At 40.3% G+C, this 15,701-nt stretch overlaps 1 protein-coding gene across 1 annotated transcript in view; it reads left to right on the top strand.

Annotated features, from left to right (window-relative positions):
* RAD9A (RAD9 checkpoint clamp component A) overlaps nt 1–15,701 on the top strand; it is a 1,001,807-nt gene that overhangs the window by 608,872 nt on the left and 377,234 nt on the right. The window lies entirely within an intron of this gene.

Below are 15,701 nucleotides of genomic sequence, written 5' to 3' on the forward strand. Positions count from 1 at the left end.
ATGTGCATGCCCATCTGTTCCCTGCCTCTTTCAGTCACCCGAGCCACTAATCGAACCCAGGTCGGCTGGATTTTAGTCAGGGCTCTATCACTGTACTCCACCAGAATGGCTTTGATTAACATTTTCTTACTGAACCTTTATGCTGGAGTAAACTTGGCTGACTGAGACATGATGGTAAAGGTTACATGGTGGTTATTGGAGTCTGATAGAAGGCAGATGGCTTGAATGTTATAAGAGAAGAGGACTCATTCCACAATACTCTCCTTGCTGTTCCTTTTTCAATGCAAAAGGAAACGGTAATTAGCTGGGTAAGGCAGCAAAGTTGTAGTAGGTCATTACCAAGATTGAACATGTCATGGTTGAAGTCTTGGTGGTTCATTCTCTGTAGTTATAGCAGTCCAGGCTAGGGAATGTTCCCATAGATGATAAAAACTTCCAATACAAGAGTAGAGTCAAACACTGTAGCTGCTAATGAAAAACTTTTAAAAAATCATTGTACCTTTAAATAGTCTCAAGCACTCAGTTAGTTAGATCTGATGAAGCTCCAGGACTTGAGTGAAAGCACTCATCTGTTTTACTTGATGTTTTTATTTTTTATTGCCTTTCATTAAAAGTATTGCATTTCTTCTGCATCTACCGTGTTTGACTGGCTGTTCTTGTATTGAAAGTTTTTATATACGTGTGGAGTCCGTCTTCATCCATTTGGCTTGGTTTTTTTTCTCACTGTTTGTATCTGGCCTACGGAGCACGGCAGATGGAGGCTTTACTGAATTGGATTATAATCCGCATGGCTCTACTACACAGAACCTCCGTGTATGATTGGAACATATTTTACAATCAGAAGGTAATCCTCTGTTTTCTATGGACTGCTTGAAGTTAGATACCATGTCTGAATGTACTGAAACTGACATGGAAACATTTATTAGTATTTTAGAAGGGTGGATAATTTTTTTTTTTAAGTTTAAATGCCTCCAATGGCAGAGGCTGCATAAAAGGGGGGTATGGGAGTACTTTGCATGCCTACTTATAGCAGCCAGTACCTCAAACTACTGAGAAGAGTGGCAGGCACTTAACAGTGAGATTGGGTCCAACTATATCAGATTTCTTTCTAAGCATTTTAAACCTGTAGAAGCTATTATGCTGCAAGAGATTCAGTCCGATCTTGATAAGGTGGATATGTATTTGGACTTTACACCATGTAAATGAAAATTAGATTATCTTCTGTTTGATATTTCTTCATTTGATAAATGCATGCAGGAGATTAAACATAGAAAGCTGGCCTGCAGTCTTGCTGACTTCCAGAATGGCCGCATTTTTGTGTGACCCAGGACTGAAACCTCTCAAACAGCAACCACCATGAAGAGGAAGAATTCTACTAGCCATCTAACTACCGCCTCTGAGAGACTGCAACCTCAGTTGAAAGATGTCAATATTTCACTGCTCCGCCCTTTTAATGCACCAGAGGTGAATCCATTGGCTATATCCAGGAAGTCAACAGACAGTATCTAATGAGAACTATTCCAAGGAAAGAACATCTAGTAGAAGTTCTTCTAATAGAGTTACTGATGTAGACGCTTTTTAGCGGTACATCTTCCAAAGCCATTACTCATTGGGGAGAAAAGAGGCCACTCTCAGAGCAGAGGGAGACCGTTCCAGAAAAGGACATTTCAGGCGGAACAGCTCGAATTGGGCTCAGCAGTAAGGAGAAAGATTCCTCGGACCTGATGGTGAATATTTCTTCGGTTACCCTGACAACTGAGCAACAGCAGTTCTTAAAGGCCTAGCTTTTATTCCATCCAGAGTCTCCATTTTATGTGAAGCACTGGCAGAATTGGGGTTATTTGTCAGGAATATCTCCATTAAACTGCTCCATGGACTTAATAGTTCTGCACAGAGCAATGTATATAAGAGACCAAGTCAGTTTGTACCTGCTAACCAACTCACCTTTAGTGGCTGCATTTCTTAAGGTTTGTGAACAAGATGTTTGTGAATTTCTGTAGCAAAAACATTGCAAAGACTTTTATAAACTTAGAGGTGCAATATAGAGCCTTGATGGATTTGGTCATGATGGAACACTTGTATATCAGACCAACAGATAAAGGAGGTGCCATTATTCTAAGACACCTCCCACTATGTTGAAAATATGTTAGATATGCTATCAGATGAATACACGTATGGAATGTGCTCTAAAATGAAAGTTGAAAAGTTACTGCAATGTATATATTCTACTTTGTCTGATTTATCTTTAGAATGTAACATTAAGAATGACCTGCTTAAGTTCTTCACTGCTGAACACCCTACTATTCCAATGACTTATGGCCTCCCTAAGATTTATAAGTCCTTAAATAAACCACTAATGATTCCATGAGGCCAGTTGTTTTGGGTAAAGGGTGGGCTACTGAGCCCCTATCAATGCATGCTGAAAAACGACTCTGATCTGTATTAGATAAGGTTAACATAGTCTTAAGGGACACCAAGCACTTTTTGACATCATTGTATGAATGAATAGTCTGGTTCTAATAGAAGTGGGCTTTTTTGGTTACAATGGATGTGATCTCACTATTTACAGTAATACCTAATGATGTAGGTATTGAGTTTATTACATTATTTCTATCAAAGTTTTCTGATTTATACAGCAACTCACATCCATTTGATAGGCTCTCTATTAGGAGATCATGCTGAATAACAATGTTTTTACATTTAATGATATGTTTTATATACAAAAAGTAAGTGTAGCCATGGGCACACCCTGTGCTAATAGTTATGCAAATTTGGTTCTTGCTTACTGGGAGAAAACTCTGCCTCAGATAATGCCAGCTTATTTCGACAGTATATTTCTTTTTATGGCAGATTTGTGGATGATGCCTTTTTTTTTTTTTTATCTGGACAGGCCCCGCTCTCGTTACATGACTGTAGAATATTTACAACAGACAACATATTTTTTAAGATTCACTTAAGTTTTCAGCTGAGACTGTAGATTTTTTGAATGTGAAAATTACCAAAAAAATGCATACCTTTAAAACAGAGGTCTATAAAAAGAACCCTGCAGAAGGTGTAGCACAATGCATAGATAAAGTATGCACCCCCAAGCACATTTCCAGAAAAGTTCTGAAGGGGCAGTTTCTTAGGACTGGAGTGAAAGTGCTCATCTGTTTTACTTGCTTTTTTTATTGCCTTTCATTAAAAGTATTAAATTTCATCCACATCTACCATGTTTCACTGGCTACTCTTGCATTGGAAATTTTTAGTTACGTGTGGTGTCATTCTTCATCCGTTTGGCTTTTTTTTTTTTTCTCAGTGTTCACAGAGATGCAATTTTCTTTTTTTGGTAGGTTGTATATTGTGTATGCTTACAGGATTTATATGGACCAAGTAGGACACTAATGATAATATTGTTTCTGTTGAAATGGTATTGGATTGGTTTACACTGAAAAAGTAGTTAGTCTTTAGTAAGAATAGTACTCGGTCATTTTGGGATCTGTCTTTTTTTAAAGAGAAGCATTTTATTTTTTTACTACATGTTCATTTTTGCATACTGTCCAATCCCCATACATAGTGCACTTGTTATTTCGGCACTGATTGCTAATACTACCATTTTGCAATCAGTGCTCATTTAACTTCCAATAACTTCCAATTGTTAAGCATGGAAATCCATATATTACAAATAACTATTCTATCTAGTCTTGATCTCCAAATTGATTTAACAGTGCAGCTTAAACTCACAAGTTAACTATTTTAATAAAATTTGAGATCAGGAGTTAAATAAGGAACATATTGCTTTATTATCTCTCTATTACATATTTTCCTTCAACTCTAACAGTAGTCTTGTACTTATGCAAGTAATTCTGAGTTCAACAACCCAAAAGTTTGTCTAACTTCATCCCAGTTTATTACCTCCTCTACTTTTATCATTTGCACCCAAAATCATAGTCCTTTGTTTCTTTTCCAAATGCCTGTTACACTTTCTCCTCTGTCGTACTATATATATCCTAGCCTTTTGGTGTTATTCATTTTTCAAGTTCTAATTTCCTTTAAAGTGAAGACATGATTAACAGTTTTATGTATATAAGGCCATACATGATGTTCTTTTAATTCCTTTCTTAAATCTGCCCAGATGTGATCCTGTAGTTGCCTCTTTGGGCACTAAGCCTATTATGTCTTTCCATTTTGGCATATATTCCGAGTTCTAAATAAAAAAATGTTAAACCTAAGCCTTATAGTATGCCTCCTAATCTAGTAGCCCCAAACCAACCCTGTTCCTTTGTCAGTATTAGATTTTCCCAATGCACTTTTTCCTTTTTGTTATGTCGACAAAGCTCCTTAAGTTCTTTATTCATATTCGTTCATGTCTTATGTGCATCAACTTGAGTGATCATCCTGACCTATGTAAAGAACCAGTGGTCCAAAGACATCTTAATAGTTTGTGTCTTATTGTCAATGTCCATAAATAATTTCCATAGTCTTGTCTTAATCTTGAGTAATTTCTTCCCACATTTCTTTAACTGCTTACTCAACATTCTATTTCAACCAAATTTCCAAATACCTTGTCTTGTAATGACCCCACAAAAAGGAGAAGTTCTGTACTAAATCGTGTTGGGTCATAATTCATAACTATAGCCTTTGTCTTTGCTTCATTTACTTTACATCCTGCTGTACTAATAAAATATTTTGGTTTATCAAATATCTTTATGCACTGCTCCAGACTGATAGCATATAAGCATATAATATTATGTTGTCTACAAAAGGGGCTACTTTCTCATTAGTATGTCTCTGTTTATTCCAAATTGTATATGATCATCTTATGTTTCTAGCTAATGGCTGTAAATACAAAGTAATTAATAATGGTGGAAGTGTGAGCAGCCCTGCCTAGTGCCTCTTGTAAGACTGTTTTAGTTAACTCACCACTACTCTTCAATGTAGCTTGAGATCCTTTGTGGATATTTAGTATTAATGTTGTCCATTCTTGTGGAAACCCAAATGTCTCGAAAGATCTCTTCATAAATCACCAAATCACTATGTCAAACATTTTGTTGTCCAAATCTGTTTATATTAGTATTTTATTGTCTGAATCCTTTTGAGTGATGATGGTTCTGTTAATGTCAAATATTTGCCTACCTTCCATAAATCCACAGTGATCCAGGTCTGTTCTTCTTGGTAATATATCTGGCATTTGTTTGCCAGAATTGTCATGAATACTGTGTAGTCATTATTCAGAATCAAAATGGGTCTGTATGACCCTGGATCAAGAGGATCTTTACTCTCCTTCAGTATAACTGCTACTACTGCTTCTTTCCAAGTCAGGGGTACATCCCTCCCCCCACAAAAATGATGACAAAAAGTACTAGCTAGACTTATTTTCTTCTCCTTCATTTTTTACCTACACTTCTATTGGAGTCATAAATCTGTATGGATTCACCCAATTCATCTCAACCTCCACTCGCTTGAACAAACATTCTAATACCGGCACTATCCTTTACTGGATCTGACTACTGACCCTAATCTCTATCACAACCCTTACACTCTTCCTGATACTCTAAGCGACCACCTACGCATTCATACCCAAAGATACTATCCTCATCTGGACAGACCTCACCTTTATAAAGACTGTTGCAAACTGTATAGCTTCAGCTCTGTATTACTTAATGAAAGACTGTCATCTATAAATTGGTCCAGCCTTAATAATCTCCCTCTTGACGATGCTGTACTTAAATTCGACCACATCTTTTTAGACATCCTCAACACCCTCGCTCCTCTACAGAAAGTTAGGATAAAGTCAAGTTATGCCCCCTGGCTTACAAAAGAAACTCACTCCCTTATGCATCAAAGAGATTCTATCTGGAAAACTTGGCTAAAAACCAAATCTCCTACTTTCCTTCAAAACTGTAAGGTGCTTCTAAACCGAACAAAAAAATCAATATTAACAAAAAAATTTACTGTAACGCCCGGTTCAGTCACCACTCTAATCCCAAAAAGTTTTGGAGAACTGTTAACTCAGTCCTTCACCCCAGAAACCCAGCAAAATCCCTACCCAAACAGTACTGCACTGGAGACCACCTCCCTCCGCAACCACTACCGTATTGACACCATCCATAAACCGACCAACACTGAACAAAACTCCAACTCTGCTGTCCCTCCCCAAATACCTGCCAATAGATCCCCGTTTTCACTTCAACCTCTCCCTACTTCTTGTATAAAATCACTCCTCCAAAAACTGAAACCAAATTCTGCTTCTTTTGATAATCTACCCCCCTCTTTCTCAAACTCATCACTGACTCCATAGTTTATCCAGTTTCTATAGTTATCAGTAGATCAATTTGTGAGTCCACTGTTGCAGATATTTGGAAGTCATTCTACACTATTACCCTGCACAAAGGTGGAAACTCCACTGACCCATCTAACTTTAGACCCATAACTACTCTGTCCCTTCTATTTAAAATCCTTGAAAATGTATTCACATTCAGATGCTCAAATTTATCTTCCAAGGAAACCTACTTACACCTTCCCAACATGGATTCCACCCAAACCATAGTACTGCTACTGCCCTCTTATCTTTCTCATACAGTTGCTGAAGTTCATGTCAAACTTGTCTCATGTCTATTCTTAGACTTATCAAAAGCCTTTGAGACTGTATCCCATTCTAAACTTCGAACTAAATTATCCAACCTTAACCTCTCAGCTCCCACACTTGAATGGTTCTACAGCTACCTCTCAAATAAACTGCTGTCTGTCAGATGGCATGACTCCTGCTCCCTCCTCTTACACATCTTTACTGGTGTCCCCCAAGGCTCTATCCTTGGACCCCTTTTATTCAACATCTTTACAAAGTACTTTCATACATCCTGCCATCACTCCTGTCTTATTCAGTATGCAGATGACTCCATACATCTCCTCCTTTGATAACATCGCTCAACTTTACGCACTCACCCAAAACTCTTTCTTATCTGTAGAAAGCTGGCTCACTGAAAATCAACTTATTTTAAATCCTAAAAAGACTAAGCTTCTCTCTCTTCCCAAGTCATTCTCTCATCTCAAATCCACTTTCACCATTTCATCAGTTAATAAAACTATCATCAATGTTGAATTCTACACCAAGCTCCTAGGTGTCATAATCGATAACCAATTAAAATTCGATGTCCATGTTCAACAATCCACCAAAAAAACTAACCAAAAATTGGGTCTCCTGTATAGGAACCCAAAATTCCTTACTTAAGCTTGAGTCAGAGTCTAGTCTAATCTACTTCCAAGTCTTCTCTATGCCACACTAAACCTTACAAACCTTCAGTCTACCCTTATTACTAATGCTTGAACTTTCTTTGCTGGAAACAAACCCCCCATACCTGACATCACTGCCTTGCACTAAAGAACCTACAGTGGCTGGAATTCCCCTAACAACATCAACTTTCTCAACTCAACTCACCTCATACCCAAGAAACCCAATGCCTGTCCCTCCTTATCTAATCTTGTGTCCTACTATAACCCTGTTCATCCACTCTGTAGTTCAGACCAGCATCTTCAGATATACAAACCCAATGTTTGTTTGTCTTTCGGCTTTTTCCCGGTAAGGGGTCGCCACATCGGAAATCTGGTCTGCTAATGATTTGCAGTAGATTTTTAGGAAACGCCGAGGTGCCAGATCGATGCCCAACCTTCAATGAAGGCACACCCATTTACGCAAGCATGTCTTTCAAACGCTACCCAACCACAGAGAGGACATGCAGACTCCACACAGAAGACACTCCCAAGCAAAGCCAAGAATTGAACGGGAGAACCTCTTGCTGTGAGGTAACAACGCTACCGCCGTACCACCGCGGCATCCCCAGATATACACACCCAATAAAACTGTTAAATGTTTATACACACTTTCACTATCTCACAATTGGAATAAACTCCCACTCTACATGAAGAGCATTACTCATGCTAATAGTTTCAAAAAAGAACTAAAACATTCCCTATCCAAATCTTGGATATGCCCTTAACAGTACCCCACATAAACCCTTACCTCCTCCTTTGTATGTATTTTCTTTCTGTTCTAGTACATTTCTCCATCCCTTACTTTACTTCTCCACTTTCATCATTTTCTCACTGAAGATTCAGATTTCACCCCTACTTTTCTATATACATCTTTATTATGCTTCTGTCTTAAACACCTTACCCATTATTTTTGTAATAGACCATGTATAAAATTATATTCTCAATTGCTAATATATCGTGTCTAAAATATTCATGTTTTTTTTTAATATGCCTCTAATTTGTAGCTACTTTGTTTTTCTTCTATCACTGTCTCATTGTATATTTTACATACTGTGAATTCTTTCTTTTTCTGTTTGCAGCTTTTCTGCTTGGCTCCCCACTGAAAAAGGACTTTAGCTCAGTTTAACCAACCTGGTTAACAAATGTCAAATAAATAAATAAATCCATTACTTCAGGGATTTTCCCTGTATTCTAGTTTCCCAAAACTTATTTAGTTTTAATTACTTTTATTTTTGATGTTCATACCCCTCTTTCTACTTCCATTAACTGTCTCTAATACATTGCCATTTCTTGTGCGTTACTCTCTACCTGTACATATTGCCTATATAGGTTACTGTAATAGTTTACCATTGTGTTCATAATTTGTCCTGGGTCCACCTCTGTCCTTCTGCTTTCATGATCTTTCAACCTTTTATCACCTCAAATGTTGAGCAGCAATATGGTTGCTCTAGGTTATTGTCAAAAAATAGTTCTGAAGCCATCCTATGTTTATTCATGTTTTCTAAGTACTCTTACATGGACTTTTTAGCTTTTTTAATTCCTCTTCACCATGTTGTGTTCCACTTACTCATTTTCACTTTAAATCTCTTACATTTTAACCTCTCTTGATACCTGTTGTGACTGTTATTCCATATGCCACTTATTTTCATTGTGACCACATTTCTAATTTTCAATTTATAATTATTCTAATCTTGTGTAAGCTCTTTACTACATAGATTCAAATCTAATAATATGTCGCTTAAAGTTTGATCTAACTAATCATTAAATTACTTCATTTTCAGGAAAAAAAATGGAAAATGGAATTCGTTGTCATAATATTTTTTTTTAGTTGCCTGCAAAACTTGACTGTATAGGTCCTTGGTATTATCATTGGATGTGATCTGACTGTATCATCTCAAGTTGTCATTTTCATTCATTTCTCAACTGTTGGAGTTGGATCTGAACCTCAAATCCGACTTGGCCGCTTCTTCCATTTGAACTGTTGAGCTCCTCCCTTTACCTGTAATACACTAGTCACTTTACATATTTCAGATCTCATTTTCTGCCATAGCGTTAGGATGTAGATTGCAAACTCTTAAGTTGTGGGGTTTCTAATTCCTTGAAAGTCTGTGAGTTTAGTCTCTATTTTTATTTTTTTTTACCTATTCTATTATTCTTATTGTCTTTGCCTCCCCTTGGCTCTTATTTCATTCTATAAGCTTCACTTTCTTCCTGTACTGAGTACATGTATTACCATTGTTGGTAGTCTGTCCTTTTTTATACTTAACAGTACTCTGTTACCATTGTTGGTAACTCCCTTTCTTTCTCCATTGTCAACTATTGTAAATAACAAAAAAAAAATCTTTCAGTTCTTTCATTTCTATCTGCCATACTTGATTAAAAATGTTAGGTAAGCCTTCAGGTTTTAAAAAAAATGTGTGGCATGTGGCCATAAAATATCAAACTCTGACCCACATTCTGAATTTGTTTATTGTTTAGGACCAAGACATTTAGATATGGATTGTGACATTTGTAAGGGATTCAACTCCCATGCTGTAATTGACAGGAAAAACATTATACCTTGAAAAAGCCTGGTAGTGACCGGGTGAAAGCGCTTGGATTATTTGTGTGTACATCTTGTTTGGTTTTTTATTAAACGCTTGTGTTTTAACAACACATTTTCTGGCTCCGGGTCCTGTTGCCATTGGATTTATCTCTTGTTACTGACAGGAAAAACAAGTTAATCCTTAGGGGTATGCTTCCTTCAAAATCTTCACCAGCAGCATCTGGGGCTCAAACCCCCAAAAGAATTAAGAAAAATGGAGATTCCCTTTCCAAGGAATCTCGCAAGAGATCTCCAGAATGCACTTCTGCTTCGACTTCGGCTGTGCCCTTGGAGTCATCTGTTAAAACAACAAAAAAAATGGATCTGAAGGTATCTGATTCAAAATCAAGATCCAATAAACCACCTCTAACCCATTCTCATCAGCTGTTATTGGAACCAATTACCTCTCTGCTCCTTTTGACTTTTCTGGAACAATCCCCCTATCGCCACTCAAGACCCTCATCCATAGCTTCCTGCCTTTGGTCTTCCAGGAGCCTGACGCAGATGTGGACGCAATGATGAGGAAGTTCCTCAGGACACAAATATAAATGGGAGTCTTCGGCTGTGACTCCATCAGGTCCAGAGACCCTCCTTAGAAACCACACCTGTGAACATAGCTCCTTCTCTGATCTGTGTCAGTTTCAGAGCCATCAGATCTGAAAGCCTTGGAGTCATCTTCAGATCAACGATATTGGCATCTTTGACTCCATTGGTGTCTCTGAGCTTTCCAGACAGGAATACTTCAGAGCTGGACAGCTCTCGGAGCTGAAGCATCGACACCAGCTCCGGAGTGTTGGATCCGACTACAAAGTTGTCGGAACTGTTTCTTCCATTGGAGCATTGGCATCAGATAGCTTGGCTTCAAATCCCTCGTGGGACAGTGGGAGCCGACTATTCGCAAGCCATCCTTGTCAGATCTATCAGTTTTTGCTAGTCCCAGACAAACTGCATTCGAGGTAGTGGAGAGATATTTTTCTATACCTAGAATTCAGGCAACTCTGCCCTCCTTGATTCTGACTTCCCAATCCCATCCAGTTTTGCATCCAGAGCCTCAGTCATCCCTTCCACTTGGATAGCCAGCCTGAACCAGTCTCCAGACCACTAAGCAGGGTATCATCTGTTCTGATACCTCCCTGGAGCACCCCACCAAGGAGGCCCCCTGGAAGAGGAGATGCAAAAGGAGTTATCCACTAGGCTGGATAAGGAGAAAGTCACGGTTAGTTTGTCAGGTGCAAGAATCTGCCATATCACCCATGCACTCAGATCTCTCAACAACAGGTACTGTTATGACTCTGTCATAGTCCATGTTGGCATGAATGACTTGAGACATGCCTCCCTGGACTATATGAAAAAAGACGTGATCAGGTTTGCTGAATGTGTGTCCTAGGCAGGTATGTTCCTAGCCTTAAGCAGCATTCTACTATCACCCAGAATAATGCCTCAATACAAACAGAATACAGTTGACTTTAACAATTAGCTTAGTTTCTGGTGTCATTCCAAGGGGATCCAGTATCTGACAGCCTGGGAGGACATGTTCCACAGACCATGATGCTGTGCCAGAGATGGCCTGCATCTGTTTCCCCTGGGCTTCAGGCTTCTGGCAAAGGCTCTTGCCTCCTCCATAGAGCCTTTTTTAGGCAATGTCATGAGGTCAAATCTACCAATATGAAAATTTCATCAAAACGCAAATTAAAGGTCATGCTGCTAAATGCTAGGAGTCTAAACATGAAACTGCACTCATTGCAAGCATTCTTAACCATGGAAAATGCTGACATAGTCACAGAAATCTGGTTCAAAGCTGCAGAGAGCAACCCAGCCATACCAGGTTACTCATCATGTAATGCATTCAGACCCCAAAACATGAACAGCAAAGCAAAAGGAGGTGGAGTTGCAGTGCATATTAAAGACACACCCACTTCCAGGCTGGTCAAACAGTATGATGCACAGGAGACACTCCAGGTGTAGTTAACCATTGAGAAGACCCCTCTTCAAATCATAACTAGCTACAGACCCCCAACTTTGACTCAAGATGCCCACTCTATCTATCTGGACCTCTTTGAATCTATCAAGATTCAACTCTTTACCCTGATCCTGGGTGACTTTAACTATCCAACCATAGATTGCAAGAACTACTCATGCCAAAACACAAATGCCCAGAGATTCCTTGAGTTCGTCAATGCAAATGATTTGGACCAGCTGGATGACACCCCCACAAGTGGTGATATCTTGGACTTGGTGTTAACCAACATGAATAACCACTGCAGCATCCCTACAGTGTCATCCTCCTTGGTAAGATCCAACCACAAAGCGGACACTTCTGAAGTCACCCCCCCCCCCCAGCTAGGGTAAAAAAAAAAAAAAAAAACTCCTCCAAACTTGATTACAACCTCTTATGGAAGGTACAAACAATTCACAGTCTCCTCCCCCTCTATAGGAACTGGCACATATGTCCAAACCTACACCAAAGTACTGTACGAGCATTTATATAGCTGCGTGGAATCAAGAATACCCGACAGGACAAAATCCTTCTCTTCAAGGAAGAGTAAACCTCTCTGGTGGATATCTGTAATAAATAAACTCTGCAATAAAAGGAAAAAATTGCTGTCCAGGACCAAGAAGGAGCAGGTGCCTAATTGGAACAAATTTGTCCTTAGCCTGAGTAAGCGAATAATAGCGCTAGTGAAATCCTCCAAAGCAAACTTCTGGTCGAAACTGGCCACATCTACTAAAGATAGTCATAATGCCTTCTTCACATATGTCCACATTCTTAAAGGAAGTACTCACATCTGCTCAGAACTGGTGGTCAGGGACACCATATACACAAACCCCATAGATCTAGCCAACCTGCTGGCAGGCAAGTACAGTGGAAACTTCACACCTCTTTCCCCCCCATCAGTAAATTAGGACATCCCCAGCACCTGGCCCCCTCCCCTTATCAATAGGGAGCAAGTCATCACTGCCCTCTCAAAGGCAAAACATACAGCCTCTTTGGGACCCGATAAAATCCCAGGCTGCATCCTACATGAACTCAAGCAAGACCTTGCAGCGCCATTATGCACCCTATTCATCCAAACACTGAGTACTGGCTTCTTCCCAGCCGAGTGGAGGACAGCCACTGTCATCCCTTTGCACAAAGGTGGAGCATCCACCAATCCTGGAAATTATACACCCATCAGCCTAACTACCCTGATCTTCAAGGCCATGGAACGGATTGTTATGGACCTCATATTGGCAACCTCCAGACACTCAAATCCCACACAATTTGGTTTTGTCAAGGGGAGCTCATGCCTGTTAAATTTGGTTGACAACTTTGAGACAGTCACCAAAGCCATGGATGAGGGGAAGACAGTGCACACTGCCTACCTTGCCCTGGCCAAAGCTGTCGATACTATTCCTCACTCAGGTATAATAGATACTCTCTCAACTAGGTATCAATCTGTATGTTACCAGATGGGTAGCAACCTGGCTCACTGATAGAACCCATCTAGTCAAAATAGGGGAAGACACCTCAAGCAGTAGACCCATAATGAGCGGTGTACCACAGGGATTGGTCTTGGGGTCTTTGTTGTTTGGGTTATACTTTTCTGAGGTGCAGGCCAAAACCAGTGGGCTATGGCTGACCATGTTTGCAGATGACTGTAAGCGGAGTGCTGTCCTCAATTCCCCTACTGATGTGGACATCCTCCAAGAGTGTCTCATCCAAACAAATGTCTGGTACCAGAAAATAGCCTCAAACTGAATGTCAAAAAATGCATTATCATCATCCCCTTTGGGGAGAGTGACACCCCCCCACAAATTATCACATTAATATCAAGGTCCTAAGCATGCAATCAGTTGTGAGGGACTTGGGCAACTAGGTTGATAGTGAACTGACTTCTGACCACCAGATTGCCTCCGTTGTACGGAAAGCTTTCTACATGGCCCATCTCATTAGTAAGGGTATCTCATCCAGGGACAAGGAGGTCATAACATCCCTGTATTTTTCCCTTATGAGACTCATTGAGTACAGTGCCCTTTTTGGCATGAACCTCACAAAGCACATGTAGCAGCTGGAGTGATCACAGTTTCCTCACCAGGAGAATCCAGGGCCTCAAACATCTACCCTGTGCAGGTAAGCCAAAAGCCCTGTCCCTCTATGCAGTTTCATACAGACTCCTCAGAGGTGACCTCTGTCTGGTATAAAAGGCAATCTCAGACCCTGCCTTGATGGGTCTGCTGCATATCCGCATGTCAAGCTCCATTCGAGTAACCCACATGCACGACCTCAACTTGGTCTGCGACATCAATAGGACTTGTTCATGAGATAGATTTGTGTCCCAGAGACTACCTCTTTAATGGAATAGATTCCCTCTCCACTTCAAGCAGAGTACCTCCTTAACCCTTTTTAAGCACAACCTGGATAACTGGATGGGGAACAGAAAATACACCCCTGGGATTCCATCTGTGTTCCTGCTGGACAGGGGCATCAGGTGCTGACTTTTCAGAACATGTAATAAATTCTTGGTTAGGCTTGTAAGGGCCTCAAGTCCAGTAGCCTAGTAACTTCCTATGAACCTAGGTACTTAGACTCTCAACAAGAATCTGTCAGTGAGGACACTGATTATGATGAAGGGAAAGGGTTCCCCAGATCACCACCCAATGTCTCATTTGGAGACATCTTAGAACTTCTAAAACCAAAGGGGTGGTTGGTCCACCAGTAACCCTTTCCTGGAGGAATCCATGTCTCTGGAGGCCTTCAGGTCTGGTCTTTCTACCTCCTGGGTGACTCCTCCCACCAATGAGCTCATAGATTTAGTCTCACAACAGGTGTGGAAGTAACCAGACCCAACTGAGCCAGTTCCTAAGAGACCAGACAGGATACAGGCACCACCTAAAGACAGACCACACTGGAGTAAAGGAGCACCCATTGATGGCATGGTCGTAGCGGTAGCCACTAAAAATGAACTGGCATTGCAAAGTTCCTCTGTTGGTGAATTATTTGCCGCATTTCATGAGACTTCAGAGGGATTTGATCAAAGAGCTCTCCAAATCTCTGTCTGGGACCAAATCCTCCAAGGTAGAAAGTACTATTTCTTCACAGTTGGCTACCCTATAGTCTATTTCAAATTCGTCCTTGAGGTTCATCTCCCATGCTGCTGAAGGTACCCCATGGGTGGCATGTTCAGGCATTTTCATTAGGAGACATCCCTGGATGCAGTCATGTGATTTTGCAGAACCCTTCAAATCTTCTTTCATTAATGCTCCTTTTGACAGATCCTCATTGTTCGGCCCCAGAGTGAAAGAGACGTACTCTAGGTATAAGCAGGAAGGGAAAACCCTGTCTTCTGTGGGTATACATTTTTGACTCCTCAATGGACCTTTTCTAGGAACCAATGAGGAGGAAGAAAAATGTGGTTCTAGAAATCCCAGGGCCCCTTTCAAGATTCACATGGAGACACTTCCCCGAGGGGCAGAGGGGGGAATTCCATTGGAAGACACCATCCCTGCAGCATATGTGGTCTGCATAATCAGGGATCTAGGGATACCTTCTATGACATATTCAGTTAGCGCTCCTGAAAGGAGGCCCAACTTTCCATCTCTGGAGGCAGTCGGGGGTTTGACTATCCCTGCTCCAGAGAGCCTGGCTAGAAATTACAAAAGATTCATGGGTGCAGAGGATAATATCTAGAGGGTATATCATACTATTTTTCCATCCAGCCCTGTTGATTTTAAAGAAAATCCATGATGTTCCACCCAGTTAGAGGGGAAACAACAGTACTAGAAATAAACAAGCTGCTAGAAAAGAGTCATGCAAGAGGTCCCCCCAGACCAGTGAGAGTCCAGAATTTAGTCAAGATTCTTTTTAATGCCAAAAAAGACAGGGGAC

Source organism: Protopterus annectens, chromosome 9.part0 (genome assembly GCF_019279795.1).
Source record: "Protopterus annectens isolate FY-2018-M chromosome 9.part0, PAN1.0, whole genome shotgun sequence".
Taxonomy (NCBI): Eukaryota; Metazoa; Chordata; order Ceratodontiformes; family Protopteridae; genus Protopterus; species Protopterus annectens.